Below are 23,149 nucleotides of genomic sequence, written 5' to 3' on the forward strand. Positions count from 1 at the left end.
TGCAGTCGCGGGAGACACCGTTTGAATTTGCAGAACTACTTCCCCTCAGTAAGACGCGCAAGACGGAGATGATATCCCCATGACAAATCTTTATTGTGCAACTGCTGCTCAAGGCTTTTATTACCTTCCACAGACACACGGCAAAAAAAAAAAAAAAAAAATTACACATCAAAAGCTGCTAGACTGATGGGCAACAGATGAAATCCATTCAGTGGCGATTTGTACACGTGCAGCAGCTCTTGCGGTGCCAAAATCTTAGCCAGGCGGCCAGTCCGACTGACGGCCACCCAGAACGGGTAGATGTATGCGATAGACAGACTGCCCACCCTCGGGCCCTTCATCCACAACCATCCGGAATCCATTGGTCAGGCCCAGGTGAGCAACACACATCTCGCCAACAATCATTACATGCCCAAGAAGCTGGAGAAGGAAGTACAAACCCATAAATAAGTAAAATAAAATGAATAAAGGAACACATAAAGACGGGAGAGGGCAGGAAAGGAAGGAACGAGAGCAGAGAACCACCCAGAGAATGCAGCTAGCCAATTCCTAGCAGTTCAACCACTGCATATCAAATTAATGTCCGTCCAACCTCCGGCAACTAAAGCTTTCCAAGCAAAGCTACAAAGACCAATTATGCACGCTATAGGGGCAAAAGAGAGCTAGGCAATTTTTCCAAAGCTAGACAGCAAAGGACTACAAAACAGCCACAGAAGCTGACACTGTCTCCGGGTTAAAGCCCCCATTGTGTCTTCAGGCAACATAACCAATCCTGCTGGAAAATAAACTTGAGGCCGCCTTTTGCATGGGTTTACAAAGTCTTTGAACATGGCTTTCATAGCTTAAAGCAAAACATCCAGCACCTCTCAACCAGCTTTGCCCTTCCTTGCCCCTGACCTGCCAAAAACCCCAAGCCCTCCTCTCCATGTTAGGAGTACTACTACTCTGACTCTAAACCACAACGATAGGCACCTGACTGCACTCCAAAACAACACTGCATTTTGCACCAGAAGTACATACCCAGGGACCAGCACTGCTTTATAGCACTGCTTTTAGTCAAAAAGCTCAACTCCATTACAAGCTAGAGGCAAGAGATGATAGCGCCAGAAAACCCAAAGTAGCCTACTGTGCCCTATCAAGGGGGAAAGGGGGGATGGGAAAGAGTCTAGTAAATGAGGCACTACCTACAGGTACAGTTTAGCATAAAGAAAACTCCCACAGTACTTACAGATTCACCAGAATCTCCTGCTTCAGACAACTCAATAATTGGCTCCTTAGGCATGACTAGGAAAAGTGCCCGTCTAGGGGCGAACGATCATGGAATGCACGGCACTGGAGGAAGAGCAAACAGTTAAAACATAACCGGCTTCAGAGAAAGGTAATAGCTTATGCAAACCCATCTGCCCCACTGAACTCCTACAGAAGCAGATTACCAGATACCCCAAACACAAGCCAGAACATTGATTATTATGCTTTCTATACCCAAAATACAGTATATTTACAGAGCCCCCTCCAGAAGTGGGATTCGTCATGCAAGACCATGGGGGAAGGAGACAGGCCACTACTTGCAATTAACAACCTCCAGCATGTTTTAGTTCGGGCTGATTCTTTCCTAAGCAGTTTTTCTATTGGATGTGGTCCACGCAGAGACTGGAGACAAATGGCTTAACCGAATCGGCAAAGAGTTCAGTGAAGTGGAAGAGCAGCGGCCATTCATTTCCCACAGGACAGGGGGCTCAAGTATCAAACACACGCATAATGACAGGAAGCCTGCGAGTGCATAGGACGAGTCTGTCTTCCATACTGCATGCAAACCCTACCTTCAAAAGCAGAAGGAATCCCTAACTGATAACTTTCAGCATTTTAATAACTAAATCATATGGGATACTACCTTAAAGTTAACATTGCATAGGCAACGACTGCATTGTTTTTCCCCCGGTCTAAGCAGCTCACTCTAGTTTCCAGTGCCAACACCCGTGACACTTGCAAGCATGCTGTTATCACGGTCTTACTTCCCCAGAGAAACGAGTTCTGGAAAGCTAATGCAGCCTGCAGCATGATCACTTTGTAAACTTCTTTTTTTTTTCCTTAATTTTTTTTTTTTTTTTTTAATCCTAGAAAAAGACGTAATTCCTCGCCCTCATAATCCAGTCTGGGGGTTCAAAACCAAAGTCTAGTACAGATAAGCTGCGAAACTTCATCGATGCTGTTAGGAGACAGACTGAGACCAAGTTACCGTCGGAGGCCCTTCTCTAGGCGCGCACAGGACACGCTGGGGGTGGGATGCGAGGCGAGCCCGGACAACACCAGCAACCCAGTACGCCCGCGGCAGCCGGAGGGGTGGGGGCGGGGCACGGAACAAACTATCGGGATGGTGCAGCAGAGAGCGCCACAACCCAGAAGAAGCCCGGTCCGTCCCGCGTCCCTGCACCCACCCACCCGCAGCAGCAGCGCCGCCGCACGCCCTACCGCGCGCCCGGGTGCCCCGCACCGGGTGTCCTCGGCTCAGATGCCCGCAAGCGCGCGAGGAGGGGGAGGAAGGGAAGAGGAACCGCGCACAGAGCAAAGCCGCGGCTACCTCCCAGTCCTCGTCGCTGACGATACCAGAGAAACGCCTTGCCGATGAACTTTCCGAAGATAGTAGTGGCGCCACCAGGGCGAGAGGCCAGCACACCGATACTCGCGTCAGCCAAGGACAACGCCCGTGTCCGCCCCGCCACTTCCTCCACTAAGCCGGGCCCTCCGCGGCGCCCATTGGGCCGACGGATCGTCGCCCGCGTCTCGATTTGCTGTCTCGCCTGTCTTTTTCGCTTTTCCCCGCCCCCTTGGCGGGTCGGCCCTCGTCGACCTGGTGCCCGCGGGGCGCGGATGGATCTGCTCCGTGTAGTGCTGCGACCCTGAGGGCGGGCTACGAGGTCGCAGAAGAGGCTGTAGTAGCTACAAGTACTACCTCTTGTTATTTGTTACCGCATCAAGTCCACCCCAAAGGTGCCTGTGCCTTTTTGGTGCTGCTCCCTCCACTCAATTGACTGCTTTGAGCAGGGCAGGGCAGGGCAGGGCAGGCCTGGCCTTAACTTCTCAGGACATCTTGAAAAACCGGCAGAAGTTGCTCCACACTGTTTGCTGAAAGCCCCACTTCCATTGCAGTCGTTTCTAAGCTGCACGTCTCCTGGAAGCAAATAAAATACAAAGCGTGCGTTCGGCACTGCTGGCTTGAGGGCTCAAGAGAGTAGGATTTGCGCTAAGCTGGATAGGAGTCTTTTAGAAAAATAGGCAGTGCCCTCAAAGCTGCCCAAGGGTGGTCTGTGGTGCCCTGCAGTCCCGGGGACAGTGAGCACCTTGAATGGTCCACACAACTGTCTTGTAACATATACAAACTCTGCTTTCCTCTACATCAGGCTAAGGATATCCTTGGTCGCCTTTGTGGCAAGGACACATTGTCCTATTTTGCAGAGCTGCTTTCCAGCCGATCGACCTCCAGCACGTACTGGTGCATGGGGTTGTGCCTGCCCAGGTGCAGGACTTGTGTATGCACAGGTTCCTCGGGTGGTCTCAGAACAGATCGTTTCCTTTGGTGGAAAGGACTTTGTTCCCCAAGTCCCTGCCTTGAGGTTCAGAGTCACAAGAGGTTTGGTAACCGTGCCAGTGAAAACAGAGGAAAATGACTCGCCGGGTACCACAGCCTTCTCCATGTTGCTGGCCACTAGACCTCCTGGCTTATTTATCAGCAAGGGAGGAGAGCTGTTACGCATTATTTAGTCTTACTTTCTGACCAACGCAGCTGTGGAAGCCCATCTTATGATTCTTTACATCCCCTGCCAAATTCAGCTCCAGCTTTGCCTTAGCTTTTCTGGTCCCATCCCTACAGACCCGAGCAGCATCTTTAGATTCTTCCAGAATGCGTGTCCCTGCTTCTACTACCTATGCATATCCTCCTTGCGCTTCAGCTCGACCTGAAGAGAAGGCCATTACTCTGCCACGCTCATCTCCTGCCTTGCTTGCCTGATTTCTTACATTGACCTCATCCTCTTGATCCAGCAGCCTATAGTAGACAGCAACCACGAAATTTGCTTTGTTAACTTGGGTGGGATGATGACTCCAGAGCCGGCCAAGGCCTAAGGCATAATTTCTATGGCCTTCACCATGTTAGCTCAACATTATCTTTATGGATGGAGATCCCCATAGATGATGTCTAGAAAGGACAAGTTGGCCAAAGGAGGAGTTCAGTGGCAGTGAGGATTGTCCTCTTTTGTCTCTGACAAATGGCACAGCATGGAACAAAGCCATATGACCAGAACTTTCAAGGACACCACGGCCAAAAACTGCTACCACATATATGATTATATTGCTCAGTTCTTTGCTTATATCATGCTATACGCAAGGAGGAGAAGATTGGGCTGTATAAAAGGAGGGTAGTAATTTCACCTAGTTATGAGGAATTCCCAAAAGACCTTGGAGACAATTGCTGGGCTGCTCTCTTCTCCCTCCTCCCAAGTGGGGACAACTTCCTGGGAAGCTTCCGCATACGATTGTTATTAGTATTGCATGGGTTAGCACAATGTTATTAGAGTTCTACCACAGCTCGTGCACTTCTCAATGGCAGTTCCAAATCTCTATTTCTGTAACTTCAGAAAAAACACTCTGTTCCTGAATCTGCACTCGCAAAGGTTCTTAGAGAACGCAACCAGACTCGCAGTGCTGAATTGGTTGTAATCGGAAAATAAGCCTAACCCCACCCAGTCCCTCTGACCTCTGAGGACCAGCTGGAACGCAAGGGGCTTTATTTTCTGCCAAATTTCTTACTCTTAACACAACAGCTTGGCCTCTAATTTTCACCCATAAGCTCTCAACCTGTTCATCGCTGTCTTTCAAAGACAGCTCTGTACAGGAAATCCCTCTTATTTTGGTTTACATAGAGGGTCACCTCCGCCTCTCCTTCCTTCTGACCCATTTATAGCCACTGATTGCGGAGCTCCAGTCATTGAGTTGTCCCAGTATATTTTTACTGTAGTGATTACACTGTTAGCTTTCCGGCTGCACAGTGGTTTCCAGCTCCTCTTTCTTATGCATACTGCATGCATTGGTACAGAGGCACTTCCGTTGGGCTGTTAACTGTGTCACATTTTTGGACAAGGATCAAGCCCCAATTTCTTTGCAGCAGTTCTCAAGTATTCCCCTCTCGGTTCCTAACACACCACCAGCCCCTGGCTCTTCTCTGTTGCTCGAAACTCCATTGTCTTTGCCCGCTGAGTCTCGTTTAAAGCCCTCCTTGTAAGTCTAACCAGCTAACTGGCAAAGACGATCTTGCCCCACTTGGTCGCGTGAATCCCATCAGCTCCCGACAGACCTGGCTTCTTAAAGGTAGACCCATGACCATAGAAGCCAAAACCTTGAGTATGGCGCCAGCTACGCATCCCAGCATTCAGCTGTTCGGTCTGTCTCCTCCTTCCTGGACCCCTTCCTCAGACCAGACACCAAAAGAGGAGACCATCACCTGTGCTCCCCATCCTTTTAACATCGCTCCTTCAGACATAATAGACCTCTTGGGAGGGTTCTAAGTTGCCTCATCAGACCCTACAGAGAAGAGTAGGAGCAGATGATGAGCTGTAGGGTTCACCAGCCTCGGCAGCCTCTCAGTGACACCATGAATGGGAGCTCCTGGTAGGCAGCAGAGTTCTCTAGAGAAATCGTCTGGGTGGGAAATGGGTGTCTCGGTGTTTCTCAGGAGGAAATCTCCAATTACTAATACCTGGATGTGCTTCTCTGGTCGCACTGGTTCTAACGTGGGCAGGTGGTTAGGTCAGCTTTGCATGGTTGGCTTTGTCCTGGGTCCTGTCCCTTCCTCATGTGCTCTTCAGTCTTCAAACCAGGAGCATCCTGTCTGTTATGTAGGGGCACTTTGGGAGATGGGAGAGTGTTCTTCCTTCTACCCCGAGCACAGAAATGCATCCGGTCTCCTTCATCTCAGGAGTTACTTATGTCAGTCACCCCGAGGTTACATTCTGGCTTACCTTCCTTTTGTGCAGCCTGAAGGCAGGCCGTCGCTCAGCCTGGGGCAGCGTACAATACCTGGCATCGAACTCCCGTCCGTGTACCCGGAGTCCGTGCTTCCTGTCAAACTCCTCTTTTAAAACTTACTTGTCCAAGGAGATCTTTCTGCTGGGCACACTTGCAGCTATGCCATCCACCACCGCCTTTGGGTTCTAAGGGGGACTTCCAGGTACTGGAACTCTTGCCCGGCCCTTTGCTCATTGACCCTGTCCATCGGTCCCGCACAGGGCTGCTGATTATTCTCTCCCTCTCCCTCCTCGCACCCTCACTTTTAGTTTAAAGCCCTCCTAATGAGGCCAGCTATCCTACTGGCAAAAATATCTTTGCCCCGCTTAGTGAGGTGGAGCCCCGCTCTCCCAAGCAGATGCTGATCCAAAAACAGGGTCCCATGCTCATAGAACCCAGAACGCTGTTGCGAGCACCAGCTCCGCAGCCAATTATTTACCCGCATTATCAGTGTCCTTATCCTACCAACACCTGGACGGCATCAAAAGCATCCGTGGTGGGTCGACCTTGCCTGGATGCCAGGTGCCCACAGAGCCGCTCTATCACTCCTCCTTCTCAGCTTGACACAGAGAGAAAATAAGATGGAAAACAGCTCACAGGGTGAGATGAGGCAGTTTACTAAAGGAAAAGAGAAAGGTTTTGCACGAAAAAGCAAACAGGAAAAACAAATATTATATCCCCTGGTTCCCATCAGCAAGCACTGTCCGACCACTTTCCAAGAAGCAGGGCTTCAGCACGCGTAGGGGTTGCTCCGAAAGGCAAACGCTGTAAATAACGAATGTGCTCCCTTCCCCCTCCTTGACTTAGCTTTTATTTCTGAGCTGAAGTCATATGGTATAGAATAGCCCTCTGGCCAGTTTGGGTCACCTGGTCTAGTGGTGTCTCCTCCCAGGATCTTGCCCACCCCCAGCCTTCTGATGGGGGGCAGAATGCTGGAGAGACAGCGCTGATGCTGTGCCAACACTGCCCAGCAGTAGCCAAAACACTGATGTGTTATCAACACCTTTCTAGATACAAATGCAAAGCATGGCACTGACGGCCGCTATGGGGAAAATGAACTCCATCTCAGCCACACCCAGTACAATCTCCACCCCTTACTCCCCACCATTTGCATCATACTCAGACCCCACAGAATTCTATATATCTATATATTTACATACATATATCTGTCTTCTAATTATTCCACTGCATTTATTTGTCATGACTGAAATCCCTTCTTACCAACGCTTACAACGCTTAAACCATCTTTATGCCCAACACACGTATACATTTTCATTAACTACCGTCCCACTTCCTTTTCAAAGACAGATGATAGCTTCCCATTTCGTGGGCTTCCTCCACCCCTCCAGATGTTTAAAAAACAGGCCGCGACTTGGGCTCCATTCCATCAAGATGGGTGCTCGGGACAGAAGCGACACACTCGATCGTTCAGCACCGACACCGGCCCTGCCTGGGCTATCATCGCACTCTCCTCACGCCTCGTAAAATTCGCTCATCTTCGGTTCATGTCACTCCTGATACTTTACTTCCTGCAACATACAATTTACACTCATTATTTTTCCCCCAAGGTTGAATCTCCTTGAGGCACACACCAGGTCTCCCCATCCTTCTGCATTGCCCACCAAGTACACCCAGGTCCTTGAGCAAAGACAATCCCATTTAATGGGTTTGCCTTCTCCCATGGGAGGAGAATTCCACACCGACCTCCTTAGCCACTTCCCTGTGTGTAGTATGGGGACCTTATCTCTTCCCACAGTATGTAGGGGGTTTGTTTGGGCAGGACCAGTGCGGTTAGCAGATCCTCTGGTGTTAACCAGCCAAGTGGCTTCTGCTAAATTTGCATCCCAGTGCTTCCATGCCCGATTGCCTAACCCTCTTGGACATAGTCATCAGCAGTCCATCATACCTCTCAGTCTTTCCAGAGGCCTGTGGGTGATAAGGGATGTGATATATCCACTCAATGCATGTTGCTTTGCCTAAGAGTTTATGGGTCCATTTCATAAATGAGACTCATTGATTCCATCCCTTCTGGGGTACCATGTCACCACAAAATGTGTCTCTCAAGGCCCAAGAGAGATTTTTGAGCAATAGCATGGTTTACAGGGTATTTTTCCCGCCAACCAGTAGTTGCCTCTACCACGATGAGTATGCAAGCTCTTGCCTTGCTGTGTTCATGGCAGTGGTCCAATATAGTCAATTTGCCAGGCCTCATCACGATATTTAAAACCCAATTTGGCCATCTATTCCAAGGAGATTTTACTCATGCGGCTCACTTGATTGCAGCACATGTTTCGCATTCATGGGTGACCTGTGTGATAGCCTCCGTGGTCAGGCCGACCCCTCGATCACAAGCTCATCTGTAGGTTGCATCTTTTCCTAGATGTCCTGATGTTTCATGGGCCCATCGGGCTGTAAAGAGTTCACACTTCTGCTCCCAGTCTAAGTCTACCTGAGCTATTTCAATTTTGGCAGCCTTATCTGGCTGTTCATTTTTGTGATGTTCCTCAGGGGCGTGGCTTTTGGACATCTAAGCATCTACGTGACGTTCCTTCAGAGCCGTGTTTCCTATCCGTGCAGTGATGCCCTGCCACAACACAGCAGCCCAGATGGGTTTACCCCTGCACTGCCAATTGGTCTTCTTCCATTGCTGTAGCCACCATCCAGGAGTCAGTATAGAGACACAGTACAAGCCACTTTTCTTCTCCTTCAGTGGCCTCAACAACTCGTTGTGTGGGACTCCACACAGCAGCTTTCCACCTCTGATGGTTCCCAACCACAAGGCAGGATCCATCACAAAAGAGAGCATGGCCTCTTTCATCTTCTGATAACTCATTATGTGGTGGTGCTTCCTTCCTGAGCACGAGTGACCTTCCAAATCAATGCTCCAAAATCTCTGCCTGCTTTCAGGGATTCTCGGGCAATTGGGTTTCCCCAGGCGAGCTCGTTGTGTGATCAGTGCTACCCACTCACTTATTCCATGTAGCACTGCTTGCACGATATGTCGAAGGGATGCTTCCTTTGAACGTCTAGTGTAGCACAGGAAATTGCAGTGCCAAGAGGAGACACCCTTCTTTCCCAACAACTTCTGAGGATGCTCAAACCCCCTCATACGCTGCTAATATTTCTTTTTCAGTTGGAGTGTAGTGGGCCTTCTGGTCCGCAATATTCCCGGCTCCAAAACCCTAATGGTCAACCTCGCGTTTCTCTTGATGTTCTTTGCCAGCAGCTCCAAGTGATACCATGCTACCCAGCTGCAGTGTAGAGTATATTTTGCAGGGCTGGCCCAGTCTGAACAGGCCCAAGAGCTACCGCACAAGCTATTTCCTCTTTGATCTGCCCAAAGGCCTGTTGTTGCTCAAGGCCACATTCAAAATGGTTCTTCTTCTGGGTCACTCGATAGGGGGGCCTCGCAAGCTGACTATAATGTGGAATATGCATTCTCCAAAACCCCAGGCGACTTACGAAAGCCTGTGTTTCCATCTTCTTAGCTGGCAAAGACATAGTTGCTATCTTGTTAACCACATCCATAGGCACATGACGGCGGCCATCCTGCCTTTTGACGCCCAAGAATTGGATGTCCTGTGCAGGTCCCCTGACCTTGCTTTTCTTTATGGCAAACCCAGCTTTCAGAACATTCTGAACTATTCTTTTTTCCCTTCTCAAACACTTCTTCTGCCTCACTGCCCCACACAATGATGCCACAAACGTATTGTAGATGTTCAGGGGCATCACCCCTCTCCAGTACGCTTTGGATCAGTCCATGAGAGGTGGTAGGGCTGCGTTTCCATCCCCGGGGCACTCGATTCCAGGTGTATTGGACACCCCGCCACATGAGAGCAAACCGTGGTCTGCACTCTGTTGCCAGAGGAATTGAGAAGAATGCATTGACAAAGCCAAGTGCAGCATACCACCTGGCTGCCTTCGACTCCAGTTCATATTGGAGCTCTAACATGTCCGGTACAGCAGCACTCAGTGGGGGCGTTACTTCATTCAGGCCACGATGGTCTACTGTTCACCTCCACCCTCCGTCAGACTTTTGCACTGGCCACATGGGACTACTAAAAGGTGAGTGAGTCTTGCTGATCGCTCCTTGGCTCTCCTTATCCACTTTTTCTTTGTCACTTCTGGGGGCAATTACTGTAGTTGTTTTTGTTTGGGTCCCTATCTCAGCCATAGCATCCTCAAATGCAGTTTGGGTCCCTGCCTCAGCCACACTCCTCTGAGAGCACTGAACTGTGGCTCAAGAGGCCCCCGTACAGGGCGAGAAGCTGCTGGGTTTCATCCGGTTAGGCAAGGCACCCTTCTGTCAGGTGACGCCTCAGTTTGCCAGGGTGCATTACCTGTTTAGGTGTAGAGTCCCGGGCAACGGGAGGTGATAACCACTCTAGGAACCTGCCCAAATCCTTCCACACGCACTGCCATCCAGCGACCAGCCGCTTCAGGGCACATTTCGGTATCTCCTCACCTACAGTTTGTTTTGTCTTACACCAGGATGACACCAGATTCCACAAACCCCATAGTGTGCCAACAGTATTAGTTATTAGTATTAATAGCATTCAACAGCTTCACATAAGGATGAACAAGGAATGCGGCTGCCTGCATTCTTAAACAATCTACATCAATCCAGGAGAGGGAGAGGGAGATGGAGAGGGAGAGGGAGAGGGATTCCCTATTGTTCTGCAGTCTTTAAGGGCTAGTTGGATGGCTCTCACTTCTGCAAATTAGCTTGACTTACCTTCTCCTTCAGTAGCCTCAATGAATCATTTTGAGGAAGTCCATACATCTGCTTTCCACCTCCTATGGTTTGCTGTCACTAGCCAGTCATCATCAGTAAATGGAGGATAGCTTCTTTCATCTTCTGATACCTCATTACATGGTGGTGTTTCTTGGGCATGAGTCACTTTTCAAAGCAATGCTCCAAAATCTCTGCCTTCTTTCCACAATTCTAAATGTGTTTGGGGTTAGTTTTTCTCAGCGGAATTTCTTCCCATTTGTTGTCAAGGAGATCCCGAGTATGGGCGGGGGGCGGGGGAGTGTAGCTTCTTAGGCTAAATGGCAGAGATTAAGAGACAAAAGAAATGGCCGAATACCTTGGCATAACACTGCTGGGTGAGAATGGGCTACTGAAATAAACTAATCAATATGATTCCAACAGAAGCCTCTTTATTGTTTACATAAAGCCACAGTTATTGTTTCTACAGTTCATGTGTACAGGAGTCTCTCAGTTGGCTAAGTCATTTGTCCATCAGTCAGGCACACATCCTTCAGGGCATCTAATTGGTCAAGTGTCCATCACCATGTTGTGTGTCCTCTAAGTTTTGCATTTCTTGTAGACACTTTCCCAGGCTCTTGCTCATTAGTTTAGACCTGTTGTTGTTCCCGGAGCCTTGACGAATCCTTGAGAACTCAGAAAAAGAAGACTGCAGGTGCCTTCTTGTCTACAGTTTGGCTGGTACAGGGAATGGCCTAAGTTATTCAGATGCTTTGTTACAGTTCCTCCCTCTCTTTCTTGGACCAGCCAAACTTTCTTTATTGCATTTTCTGCCAATCGAGTCATCAATTTTACAATACATGGAATGATACAAAGCAAAAGTATAATGAAAGCTAATATTCCCAAAGCACCTTTAGTGATCTCTTTTAACCAACCAGTGGTTCCCCATCCCTTAAACATTCATCCAAACTCCAGTCATTAACAGTCAACTTCTTCATGTTATCTTGTAAGTGTTTAAGTTTCTTGTGAATGGATGCAGAATGATCAGAGATGTTCATACAATGCATCCCCTCAAAATCTTCACACTCATGCCCATGAGCCAATAATAAGAAATTGATGGCAGCCCTGTTTTGCAGCATGCCGTATCTAACACTCTCTAAGTCAGTGAGCATTTGGTCTATAATGGCTGAAGTGATATTTAACTGTTTAGCTGTCCAACAACCCAACTTATTAAGAGTCGTTAAGGCTTGAGCTGCAGCAACACCTGGCACTAGGATTGATGATATTATCCTTGCTGGAGCGCCCCAAAACTCTACCTTATCAGGACCATTTGGCCCCAAGCTTGTGATTGCTCTTTTTGTTCTTCTGCTCTGTCCTGCTCTCCAGATGGTCTGATTTAGCAACTCACTCTTGCTGGGAGCAAACATAGTTAGTTTCCCTAAGTAACACGGTCCACCAAATGCCCTATCTCCACAGATTAAGAAGACTCCTGGTGGAAGCATTCTTACAGTTGCATTCTCACCAGTACTTTCAGGATTAGTTCAACCATGGAAGTATTTGGTTAGGTCCTGATACCATGAAGAATTGGGATTAAGGATTGCTCTACTATTTTTGGGATGTGGGACTAGGACATTGCTCATGTTTGTCGATCTTTTGTCTAGAAAGTAATTGAAAAACAAGTAATAATTTCCAGGTGCCGATCCTAACAGATCCAGCTCCTGAGGCTCCAACCCGGTCCGGTTCAGTGTCTGTGCTATCATGCCTGCTTGGAAGCCTTCACTGTTAGGCCTAATTCCCAGTCTTCTACATGGATCCAATTTTGCCCTTCTTTTGATTATGCTGCACCAATGATCCTCTGCACTAGGTCTACTTGCTCCTACATATGGTTTTCCTGCAGCTCCTACCTGTTTTGTGAAATTATTGAAGTTACTCAAAGGGACACCAATTAAACATGTGTGAAAGGGGTCTCCTGGCATGGCTAAGAATAAGCAAAAGGAATCTACCCGAGTCGCATTAGCCCAATTAAGCCACACATTCTGTCGATGCCATCCTGGCGGATTAATTTCTTCTGCACTACAGATGTAACCACATTGTGCAAGTAGCAAAGGGAAAAACTCAGAAACCCGCATCTCTGGATTACGACTGCTCTTTGTCCTTATCCTCAGCAAAACCCCCTCCCCTATATGATCAGGGAGAAAATCCCAACCTGGCTGCACTCCTTGCCTTTTGTGCCCTTCTCCTATTCCGTCTTCTTTGGTTCTCCTTTTCCCACCTACGCTTTGTCTGTTCCCACCATTCAGGTCTAACACCCCAGGTTCCAGGGATGAATATTCCCTTCCCACACTCAATTGTCTTGACTCTATTCTCCCTTTCTTGTCTCCTGAGCTTCTGAAGCTTGCTATGATACCACCAAAAGGGCTGCACTAGATGGTCCTTGGACTCAAACTAACTCAGTGCCTCCTCAGAGGTTTCCGGGGAATTCACAGTTATTCCAGTCACCTGGGATAACACCACCCATGTGTTAAATTCTTGAGAGTGCAAATGTCTGCAGTTTATGCACCTGGGAAAACTACCTCCTTTGAACTGATGCCACCGGTCAGAACCACACCCCACACATTCAAACCTCACCCAGGGATAGGAAAATTTTTTGCAGTTCTGAGGACAACTGATGTCTTCAGGTAGTGCTGGTTGGTGGTTCATTGGCGTTATTGGGAGTCAGTGTGCCTTTCTCAAGCCAGGGACCAACTCACTTCGCTGGTATCCATCAGGGTCCCTTGTCTGTAATGACACAAGCATAACCCCTCCCCCACATTAATAGATCTGCAGGTCCTTCCCATAGCCCTGTCATAGGATTCTTAAAATGAACTTTTGGCTGGTGCTGTGCCAATTCAGAATCCTGCTGCAGACCTGAATAATGGGTTAATGCAGGTGGTTCATTATGCCTACCTACTAGCTGTAGATGATTCATCACATAAACTGCTTTCATCAATCTGCCCTGTGGGCTCAGCCCATCCTCCCCTGTTTTTTGTTTATCAAGCAGCCCTTTCAGTACCTGATGTGTCCTTTCAATAATAGCCTGATCTGTGGAGTTGCCAGGAATCCCTGTGCTATGTTTCACCCCTCAACGAGCCAAAAAGTCTTGGGTTTGTCGGGCTACATACCCCAGCCCATTGTCCGTCTTAATTTCCTGGGGCAGATCCATTACAGCAAAACAGATCCAATCCGCCAATCATACCCTGATATTGCGGACAAGTTGTGAAAATTCCTTGGGCATCCTGTAATGATATCCCAAATTTTTTGTGTAGAACCTTTGCACCCTGGTGAAAGAACTCGCGAGCCCTCCTAGTCTGAGTGAATTTGTCAATGTTTGGAGAAGCAGAGGCCCAAAGTGGTGCCACCAACTGGTCAGCCTTCTTGTTACCCAATCTCAAGCTTAATCTGTTTTTTTTCTCACTCGAGATTCCAAGGCTGGTGGTTCCTGTGGGCTCCGAGGGAGTGACTTTCCCTCTTGACCTCTGAAGGATTTAGGGTCTGCTGTCTGGCTTTGTGTCTCTGTATCTGTGCTGAGCTCAGTGCGGCGCGAGAATGATGAGGAGTCTCAAGGTCTTGGTTTTCTTGGTTTCTCGCATTGTTTATTAGTTCTTATCTTACAATTCTCAGTGTCTGGCCAAGATGTTCACAGCAGCCTGGACACGAGGTGACTCCCCCCTGTCATGGGAGGTCGCTACCTCTTATACAGATAACTACGTACCCGTTATTTACAATTCTGTGCCAATGTCTATCACCTATACTAACAGGGTCATGTCTACTTTGATCCAATCCACTGAAACTATTTTGTGCCCACATCACTACAGAAGATGGATGCCAAGGGAGAAGAAGAAGAACCCAGGGCACCGCTCTAAAAACTCCATCTTGTCACTTTGCATCTACATTCTAAAAATCCCTAAACTATAAAATCTTCTACACAGTGATAACTACACTACTCTCAGTAACACCTTTGTGACTTGCAATTCTTCTCTCTGATGGATGTTTTTCTCATGGACCAAAATCAAAGACTGTGTCTTCCTGGGCTCTGTGCCAGGCAAACTCCCCTGCACAGATCCCAGACCCTCTTTTTCGGGTCCCAGGCCTCTCTACTGAGGTCTATGACTTTCCAGGGTGCCCAGAGGGATGCCCTGGACTCCAACACCCAAGGCCAGACCTTCCAGCAGGCCAGAATGACTTTGTATATGGGTAATAAAATAATCTCATCTATGAGAATTAAGTAATTGCCACAGCTGCAAAAAGAGTTGCCATAACCATCTGTTCCGGACTTCCTTCAACAGTGCCCACTCTATTCGCTTGACCACACCTACAACATAGAGAGAGTCAGAAACAATATTAATGGGATCATTTGGCCACTTCTCAAACACTCTGATCACAGCGTATAGTTCCAGAACCTGCAAAGAGTCTCCTGGCCTCTCAAGGACTTCACTGAGCCATTTGCCATTTTCCTGCCATGTAAGACCTGCTTTAGAATTTTTCCGACTGGCATCAGTGAAAACTGTGAGGCTTTCCACAGGTTGCCTTGATAACCAAGGTAATTCCTCGACCTGTTGATGCAAAGAAAAGAACTTATGTGGAGGAAAATGAGTACTAATAAGACCTGAAAAATTAAACAATGCCCATTGTAATGTGTTCGAATTCTGCAATGACCACTGCAAGTACTCCTTTGTTAATGGAAGAAGAATACTTTGGAGTTCCATCCCCGCTATTTCCAATGTCCATTTCCGTGCCTTGATCACAACCTTCGCTATAGCTTCCAGTTGAGTGGTCACAGATTTGTTCAAATTAAATGGTAAAAACACCTATTCCAAGATTTTGAATGGTTGTTTTGTCTGGCTATCCCACTGCATCAGTATAGCCATCATGTGTACTTCCTTATTCAGCACAGCCACAAACAACGGCAGAGCAGGTAACCAATGGTCTCCAAAGGAGTTGCCCAATTTAGTGGCAATCTGAGTCAAAGCCTTCTGCTGCTTTTCAGTTAGCTCACACTGCAGATTGGCCTGACTACTCCCTTTCAACAATGCCATCAGAGGCTCAAGGTCCTCATTAGTTATACCACAAGTGCTACTAATCTACTGTATGCCTCCAATCAATTTTTGAGCATCTGTCAAGGTCCAAATCTCAGTGCAGATAGTTAATTTCTGGGGGCAAATTTGGGCTTCAGTAATAATCATTCCCAAATATTTCCATGGGGCCTGTTGTTGAACCTTCAAAGGGGCAATTTGAAGACCTGCAGTCTGCAATCATCGCTGTAAGACAGGTAGCAGGTTCACGGCATCCAAATGTTCTCCTTCAATCAGAATATCATCCATGTAATGATAGATAAGATACTGTGGGTACTGTTTTCTTGGTGGAGCTAGTGCCCAAGCAACATACAGCTGGCACATCACCAGTGAGTTCCACATCCCTTGTGGCAAAACGGTCCATTGATACCACTTTGCTGGTTCTGCCTTATTAATGGATGGTATCAAGAAGGCAAACTTCTCACTATCATCTTCATGTAGAGTGATTGTGAAAAAACAATCTTTCAAGTCAATGATCAACAATTGCCAATTCACAGGTAACATTGCTGGTGAAGGTAGGCCAGCCTGCAAGAATCCCATGTCCTGCATTGCCGAATTAATAGCCCCAAGGTCATGTAACAACCTCCACTTTCCTCATTTTTTTGGAATTGTGAAAATGGGTGTGTTCCAGGGGCTCATAGAAGGTATTATATGCCCCTTTTGCAATTGTTCATCAACAATTCTGTAACATGGGCAAGCTTTTCTTTTGACAGTGACCATTGATCAATCCATATGGGTGTTTCAGTTAACCACTTCAATTTTAGGATCAGCCGCCCCTCAATGGCCGCAACTAAAAGCCCTCATTAGTAAGGCAGAAACCCATCTGGCTCAATACATCCCTTTCCAGCAGCCAGATCGTTGTGTTCATCACGTAAGGTCTCACCTGGGCACAAACGTGCTTCATTGTCAACCCAAACCGTTAGAAGTGACTCACTTACTCGGGTCATCTGCATACCCCCCACCCCCAGAACTGGTGTCCCCAGGGTGGTGAGAGGCCATGAATCAGGGCATGCAAAGGAAGGTACGATGGTTACATCCGCGCCAGTGTCAAGCAGCGCAGCTTTAACTTTCAGGGTTTTTCCACCGGGATGCTGAAAAGTAATAGGTTTAGCTGGTTTATCCTTGGACAGTGGCATCGTGAACATCACCTGAGGAGTTCCTGTTGGTCCAAAACCTCCATCCCCCTTGAACTAGCCCCTTTTCTAGGAACCTGAGCCCTAAAAGGAATTAGATGAGCCAATCTAGTTCCTTTTGGGATGTAAACAGGTGGGCTCATGGCCTGCACCATGATACCAGTATTACCCAAATAGTCTGCATCTATCAGTCCAGGCAAAACAAAGATGCCTTGCTTTGACGTGGATGATCTCCCTATCAGTAGGGCACTGAGTCCATGCCCCAAAGGTCCGTTAGCCGTGGATGGAACAACCTGCACAGTAGCATCAGTCAAGCTGACGTCTACTCCTGTTTGTAGATCCACTCCAGCACTTCCTGATGTTGTGGAGATGAGAAGGTCCAGGCAGCCGCCTGACCGTGGCCTTGAGAGTGCATTTGTGTCGTGTTGTGCCCCTCCGTCGTGCTTGGTTTCATGTTTCCCAGTGGCGTTCCGTCCTTCTTGCATCAAGATTTGCATTCGCTGGCTGTATGCCCAAACTTGTCACATCTGCTGCAGTTTCCTGAAGAGTCGGTAGATGGCGCTATCGCATTACTTTTCTTCGCAGCTTTGCATTGGTTCTTCTTGTTATGTGACTGACCTTTCCACAGCGAAAATACTTAAGACCGATGCTCTTGCTGTGCTGGACTAACACCTTCAGAGCCACAGCCATGGCATCTGCCAAGCCACCATTTTTGTCCTCCATAGTTCCATCCCTGGAACATGCCTCTATCATGTCTACCGAAGTTGCCACGAGTATATCATTCTCTGGCATGTGAGGTTCACGTTTGCCACCAATAGCTGTTTTCAGATCGCAGCTTTAACATCTGAGGACATTCCAGGAACTCGGTCAAGCGCATCCCTAAGATGATCTAGGAAACCCATAAAGGTCTCCTTTGGTTCCTGCCTGATGGTAACGTAAGACTGTTTCGGAAGTTCTATATTGGGGACAGCCCGAAATGCCTTTCTGGCCAACCTCTGGGACTGCTGTAAAACGGTAACATCTAACTTGGATTGTTCCTGGGGATCAACATAAGGTCCCTTCCCCAGTAGCATGTCTGTCGTCACAAACTGTCTGGGATCTCTGAGGGAGTGAGAGATTCTCGGTAACCAGCGCTTCCACTCTCTGCTCCCAATCCACTAGAAACAAGAGCTTCTGTGTGGGCTTTAGAAAGGTGCCTGCTAACTTTTTGCAGTCAAAAGGGACCAACAACCCACTAGTAAATATATGATCTATCATCAACTGCACATACGGGTTTGTCAAGCCATATTGCATCACTGCCTTCTACCCCTCGTGGGCAAGTTTCTAGTCCAGCGGTGCCCACAGGTGTTGGTTTGGGTCCCCAGGAGCAGCAATAACTGGGAAAGCACTTGGAACGAACTCACCCTCGACCAAGGCATCATGAATAATACCTCGCCACTTCCGAATGTGATCGAGATAACCACCAGGACTGGAACAACTCAGACAATCCCATCCAGGGCTTCACTGGTCAGGATCCCTACCCTCCTCCCTCGGCCGTGTGTGCTCTCGGCTTTCGGGTCGAGTTACAAGGGGATCTGGCTACGTTCTCTGGTGAACCGATCTCACCTATCACCATAGCTATCTCGGTCAGGAATGAGACCTCAGTAAGATGCTCCCTCAATGGATTCATTGCCCTGTGGTCCTTCTGCCCACCACAGTGACCTGGCTTTTTGCCTCTCCGTCATCTGCCTATCAACCAGGGCTCTGAGCTAGGCTAATTCTCTCTGCTCCCACTGCCTCTCCTCCTCTTCAAAGTGCCGATGATGCTCTGCCTCTAATTGCTAGGTATGTGTAAGCCGCAGTGCATTTGAATGCTCGGTGTTATCAAGTGGCTTTGCATCAGAATGCTCAGCCAAGGTAAGCTGAGTAAGCCGCTCTGAGCAAGGTGATGACAGGGCTGGCGGATCTTAACACAGCCCCCTGATGCAGCTGGTAATTCTTCCGAATTAAGCTCTGGACTCCCCTTAGGGGACCCCGTTGCAGGGGCAGGTGAGGGGGACATATCTACCTCCACTTTTCCACTTCTGCTGAGAGTTGTGAAGGCGACACAGGTTGTTGCTGTGCAGTGTTAGCATTATCAGTCACCTGTGGAGCCTGCGGGTCTGGCTTTGGGGGTGCAGAAGGCAAAGATGGTATGACAAAGTCCTCCCCCTCAAAGAATTCTCAGGGAAAGGTCGGAAGCGCAACCACAGGGTCCTCTGGCTCTAACGCGGCAACTGCTTTCGCTGCAGCTGGCTTTTTTGCTTTTAACTGCCTCAGAGCTGTAATCGCAATCCTCCACATCCTGCATAATGCTTTCGTGCCTTTGACTCCAGTGCTCACCTCTTCCCAGAGTTCTGCCCCCACTCTGTCCCATTCCTGAGTATCGAATACGCTTCTGGGGGTGGCAAAAAATCCTCTATCCTGACCCCATTTTAATAACTTCTTTAAGACCTCCTGATCATACTTATCATCTTTCTTTGAAAGGATAATGTGCAGGAGATTCAGGGTAGCCGCCTCTTCTTTGGACAAAGACTTGCCCATCTCCTCCAGCCCCGGCCCCTCACCTGTCTTATCTGGTGAATTCGCTGCAGCGTTCTGAAGCTTTGCTTCTTCTGGAGCTTTTAGTCGGAAGACTTTGTGCTTTCCTACTCTGATCTCTTCATCCAGAGCTTTTCCTTGGAAGGCTGTGAGCCTCCGTACTCCGATTGGAGTCCGCGACTCCTACCTCGGCGGCCAACTGTGGAGGTGTTGGGCTGGGCCCCCTGCCTGTGTTCTCTGCAGATCCTCTTCACGCCCGATCATTGTTCAAAGAGTCCTGGTCCCCTTCAATCTTCCACCCTCGTAGAGATGATTGGGTTCACCAATATGCAGGGGGAAAATGGGCTACTGAAATAAACTAATCAATATGATTCCAACAGAAGCCTCTTTATTGTTTACATAAAGCCACAGTTATAGTTTCTAGCACTACTGTTCACGTGCACAGGAGTCTTTCAATTGGCTAAGTCATTTGTCCATCAGACAGGCACACATCCTTCAGGGCACCTAATTGGTCAAGTGTCCATCACCACGTTGCGTGTCCTCTAAGTTTTGCATTTCTTGTAGACACTTTCCCAGGCTCTTGCTCATTAGTTTAGACCTGTTGTTGTTCCCGTAGCCTTGATGAATTCCTGAGAACTCGGAAAAAGAAGACTCAGGTGTCTTCTTATCTACAAGCAGTTTGGCTGGTACAGAGAATGACCTAAGTTATTCAGATACATTGCTACATAACACTGAAATGGTTTTGGGGGGAGGGGAATGGGTTTTTTGGCAGTCTCTTAGCTGGGGATAGCGCAGTCTTTGTCCTGCTTGGAGGGGAGATGGTTGCGGGTTTTGGTGCTGGACTTCTGCCCAGAGGCTCGGTGCTGCTGGGGAATTCTCCTTGCTGCCTGTTGGTAAGCCTACTGCTTGCAAGAGATACCTGTTGACTAGGACTTTTCAGCACCCGCCATCATCGGGTGACCTTCACCATCTGCAATGGTTGTTTTCAGGGGAAAACCAGGCCCCCCACCTCCCCCCTCTCTCTGGAGAGAGGGTCCCAGCTGCTGGTTGACTGGAACCTCAGTGGTTGCCATTGCCAGGATATGCACAGGACATGTGAGAGCCAAGGGAAACCGATCCCCCCGCCACATCTCTCTCTTCCTGAGGCCACCATTAACCCCTGAGGAGACTCAGGGCTTGCATCGGAGCACCCCCTGAAGCCATGGGGGAGTCACTGCAGCCTCTGCTTTGCCTGGGCCAACAGCGGCCCCTGCCGGGTGTAGTCATAACTACACCAAAGGGGAAATACCTTAACGGGTGGGAGAACTTATGTTAATGTTGTTTGCTCTGTTTTTTATATCTATTTTCCAATAAAGAACAGTTATTCCTTTTCCCATATTTTTCCTGGAAGCCCAGTAATTTCAAAGTTATAACAATTTGGAGGGAGAGAGCCATCTTTCCATTCCAGGAAGGTTCATGCCTTCCTTGGCAGACATCTGTATTTTAAACCAGGACATAAATTGGTGTGCAAAGTGGGGCTCTGTAGCAATATACAGCTGGTTTACAGCTGGATATAATTAGTCTGATAATAACAGACTTGATTTGGCTGACCTGGCTTGTTCTAGAAGTCCCTAGGGGGAACAAAGTCCTCAGCTTCCCCACCTAAGCCCTGGATGCAGACAGACCACTGACCAGAGATCTGGGCAGTGCAGAGATTCCCAAGCAATAGGCTCCCCAAGCCCAGGAAATTCAAACTGGCTATAAAAAGAAGATTGGACAAAAAAAGTGGGTTACTAGCTGTTGATTAGGACTCAGAAGATGTCTGTATTGTGCATCTGTCTCAAACCCATTGACTTTGTGTTACAGGGCTTGAGGTCATCCAGAGGAAAGGGTGAAAAGAGAATAATAGTTCTTGAGTAACCCATTTTTGCACTGGATATAGGAACGTCATTAGGAAGCACCATGTGGCTTAGCCTTCCCTGTTTTGGTTGGCATATGATTGTGGCTATGTTTTTCTCATTTGCCAGTCATTAACAAGACATGGGTCCTATAAGTAAGGCTACGGTGGCTGTTATCCAGTTTGTAGAATGGATCAATAGGGTGAGGAATTCAATGTTTGTAAACTTCCTCTGGAATGTGGGCACATGGCTATATAACTATCAAAGACTAAGTTCATATCTTTCGGGTTTCCTTAATAATGGTACTGATTGTGAGTAAGCAACATGGGGGAGTTTTCTCCCAACTCATCACCCACTTCTTTGGGCCTACGTATTGGTTTGTCAGGGCCTGGGTTTTGGTAGCAAGGGGGCCACAAAATGGGTCCTGTGAGAAGCTGCTGAAAGCTTCCCACCATGTCTGACAGTGGCTGATGGTTCTGAAGATGGACATGCTGCTGACAAAAACTGGGCCAATGAGAGAGGTTGGTTATGCCTCTGTGATGACATATTTAAGGAGAAAATCAAAACAAAGTCACAAGTTTTTGCTTCTAGTCAGAAAAGAGGAGGAGGTGAGAATATGTGAGGGAAAACAACATGGTGACACCACAGTCAGTGGAGAAGGAGGGGGAGGAGGTGCTCCAGATGCCTGAGCTGAGATTCCTCTGCAGGCCATGGTGAAGACCATGGTGAAGCAGGATGTAACCCTGCAGCCCATGAGTCCACGGGGAATGCAGAGATCCACCTGCAGCCTGTGGGGGAGGTGCCCAGGTCAGAGCAGGTGGATGCCTGGAGGAGGCTGTGATCCAGTGGAAGACCCAGTGGAGAAAGGGGGCCCCTGCTTCCAGGCTGAAGCAGCCTGTCCTTGGAGGAATGCACCCTGTGGAAAGAGAGGCTCACACTGTGGCAGTTTTGGGAAGACTGTCTGCCTGTGAGGGGAATTCACACTGCAGCAGGTGTGTTATAGCTGCTGCTTGTGACAGTGGACCCATGCCAGAGAAGTTCACAGAGAACTGTCTCCCATGAGAGGGACCCCACGGTCTCACAGAGGAAGGACTCCTTTTCCAGAGTAGCAGAAGAAAATCTCAGTGATGAACTGTCTAAAACACCCATGCCCTGTCTCCCTGTGCTGTCAGTGGGAAGGAGGGAGGGGCCGGGGAGGTGACCTAGGGTGATGTTATGATGCTTGTATCCCCAATCATCTGTTCTGTGTGTGCTGTATGTTGTATTCTGTACCTTTAAAACTGGTTCTGAGAGTGAAGCAGGGAAAGAAGAAGCGTGCAGTTTGTTTGAAAAAACAGCGTTTACTCCTACACATTCGGCTCTCTGGACTCGGTTGTGTTTGTCGGAGGTACGGACAGTGGCTGGAAAGAGAACTTTTTTTGCTTTTAGTTTAGCTAGCTGAGGCATTATGCAGAATGTGAAGGATTGCAATTATGGCTCTGAGGCAGTTAAAAGCAGAAAAAACAGCTGCAGTGGGAGCGGTTGCTGTGTTAGAGCCAGAGGACCCTGCGGTTGTGCTTCTGACCTTTGCCCGAGAATTCTTTTGAGGGGGTGGACTTTGTCATACCATCTTTGCCTTCTGCACCGTTAAAGCCAGACCCGCAGGCTCCACAGGTGACTGATAATGCTAACACTGCACAGCAACAACCTGTGCCGCCTTCA

General features: G+C 48.3%; 1 long non-coding RNA gene across 1 annotated transcript; it reads right to left on the minus strand.

The window, feature by feature from the left end:
• Window positions 1-278: 278 nt before the first annotated feature.
• Window positions 279-6,511, minus strand: LOC310922270. Its single transcript, XR_014592368.1, has 4 exons — window positions 6,497-6,511; window positions 2,579-3,169; window positions 1,229-1,332; window positions 279-420 (listed from the first exon to the last, which is right to left on the minus strand). It is a non-coding gene; the product is annotated as an uncharacterized lncRNA (long non-coding RNA).
• Window positions 6,512-23,149: the final 16,638 nt, after the last annotated feature.

Source organism: Zosterops lateralis (genome assembly GCF_965231275.1).
Source record: "Zosterops lateralis genome assembly, chromosome: W".
NCBI classification, from domain to species: domain Eukaryota; kingdom Metazoa; phylum Chordata; class Aves; order Passeriformes; family Zosteropidae; genus Zosterops; species Zosterops lateralis.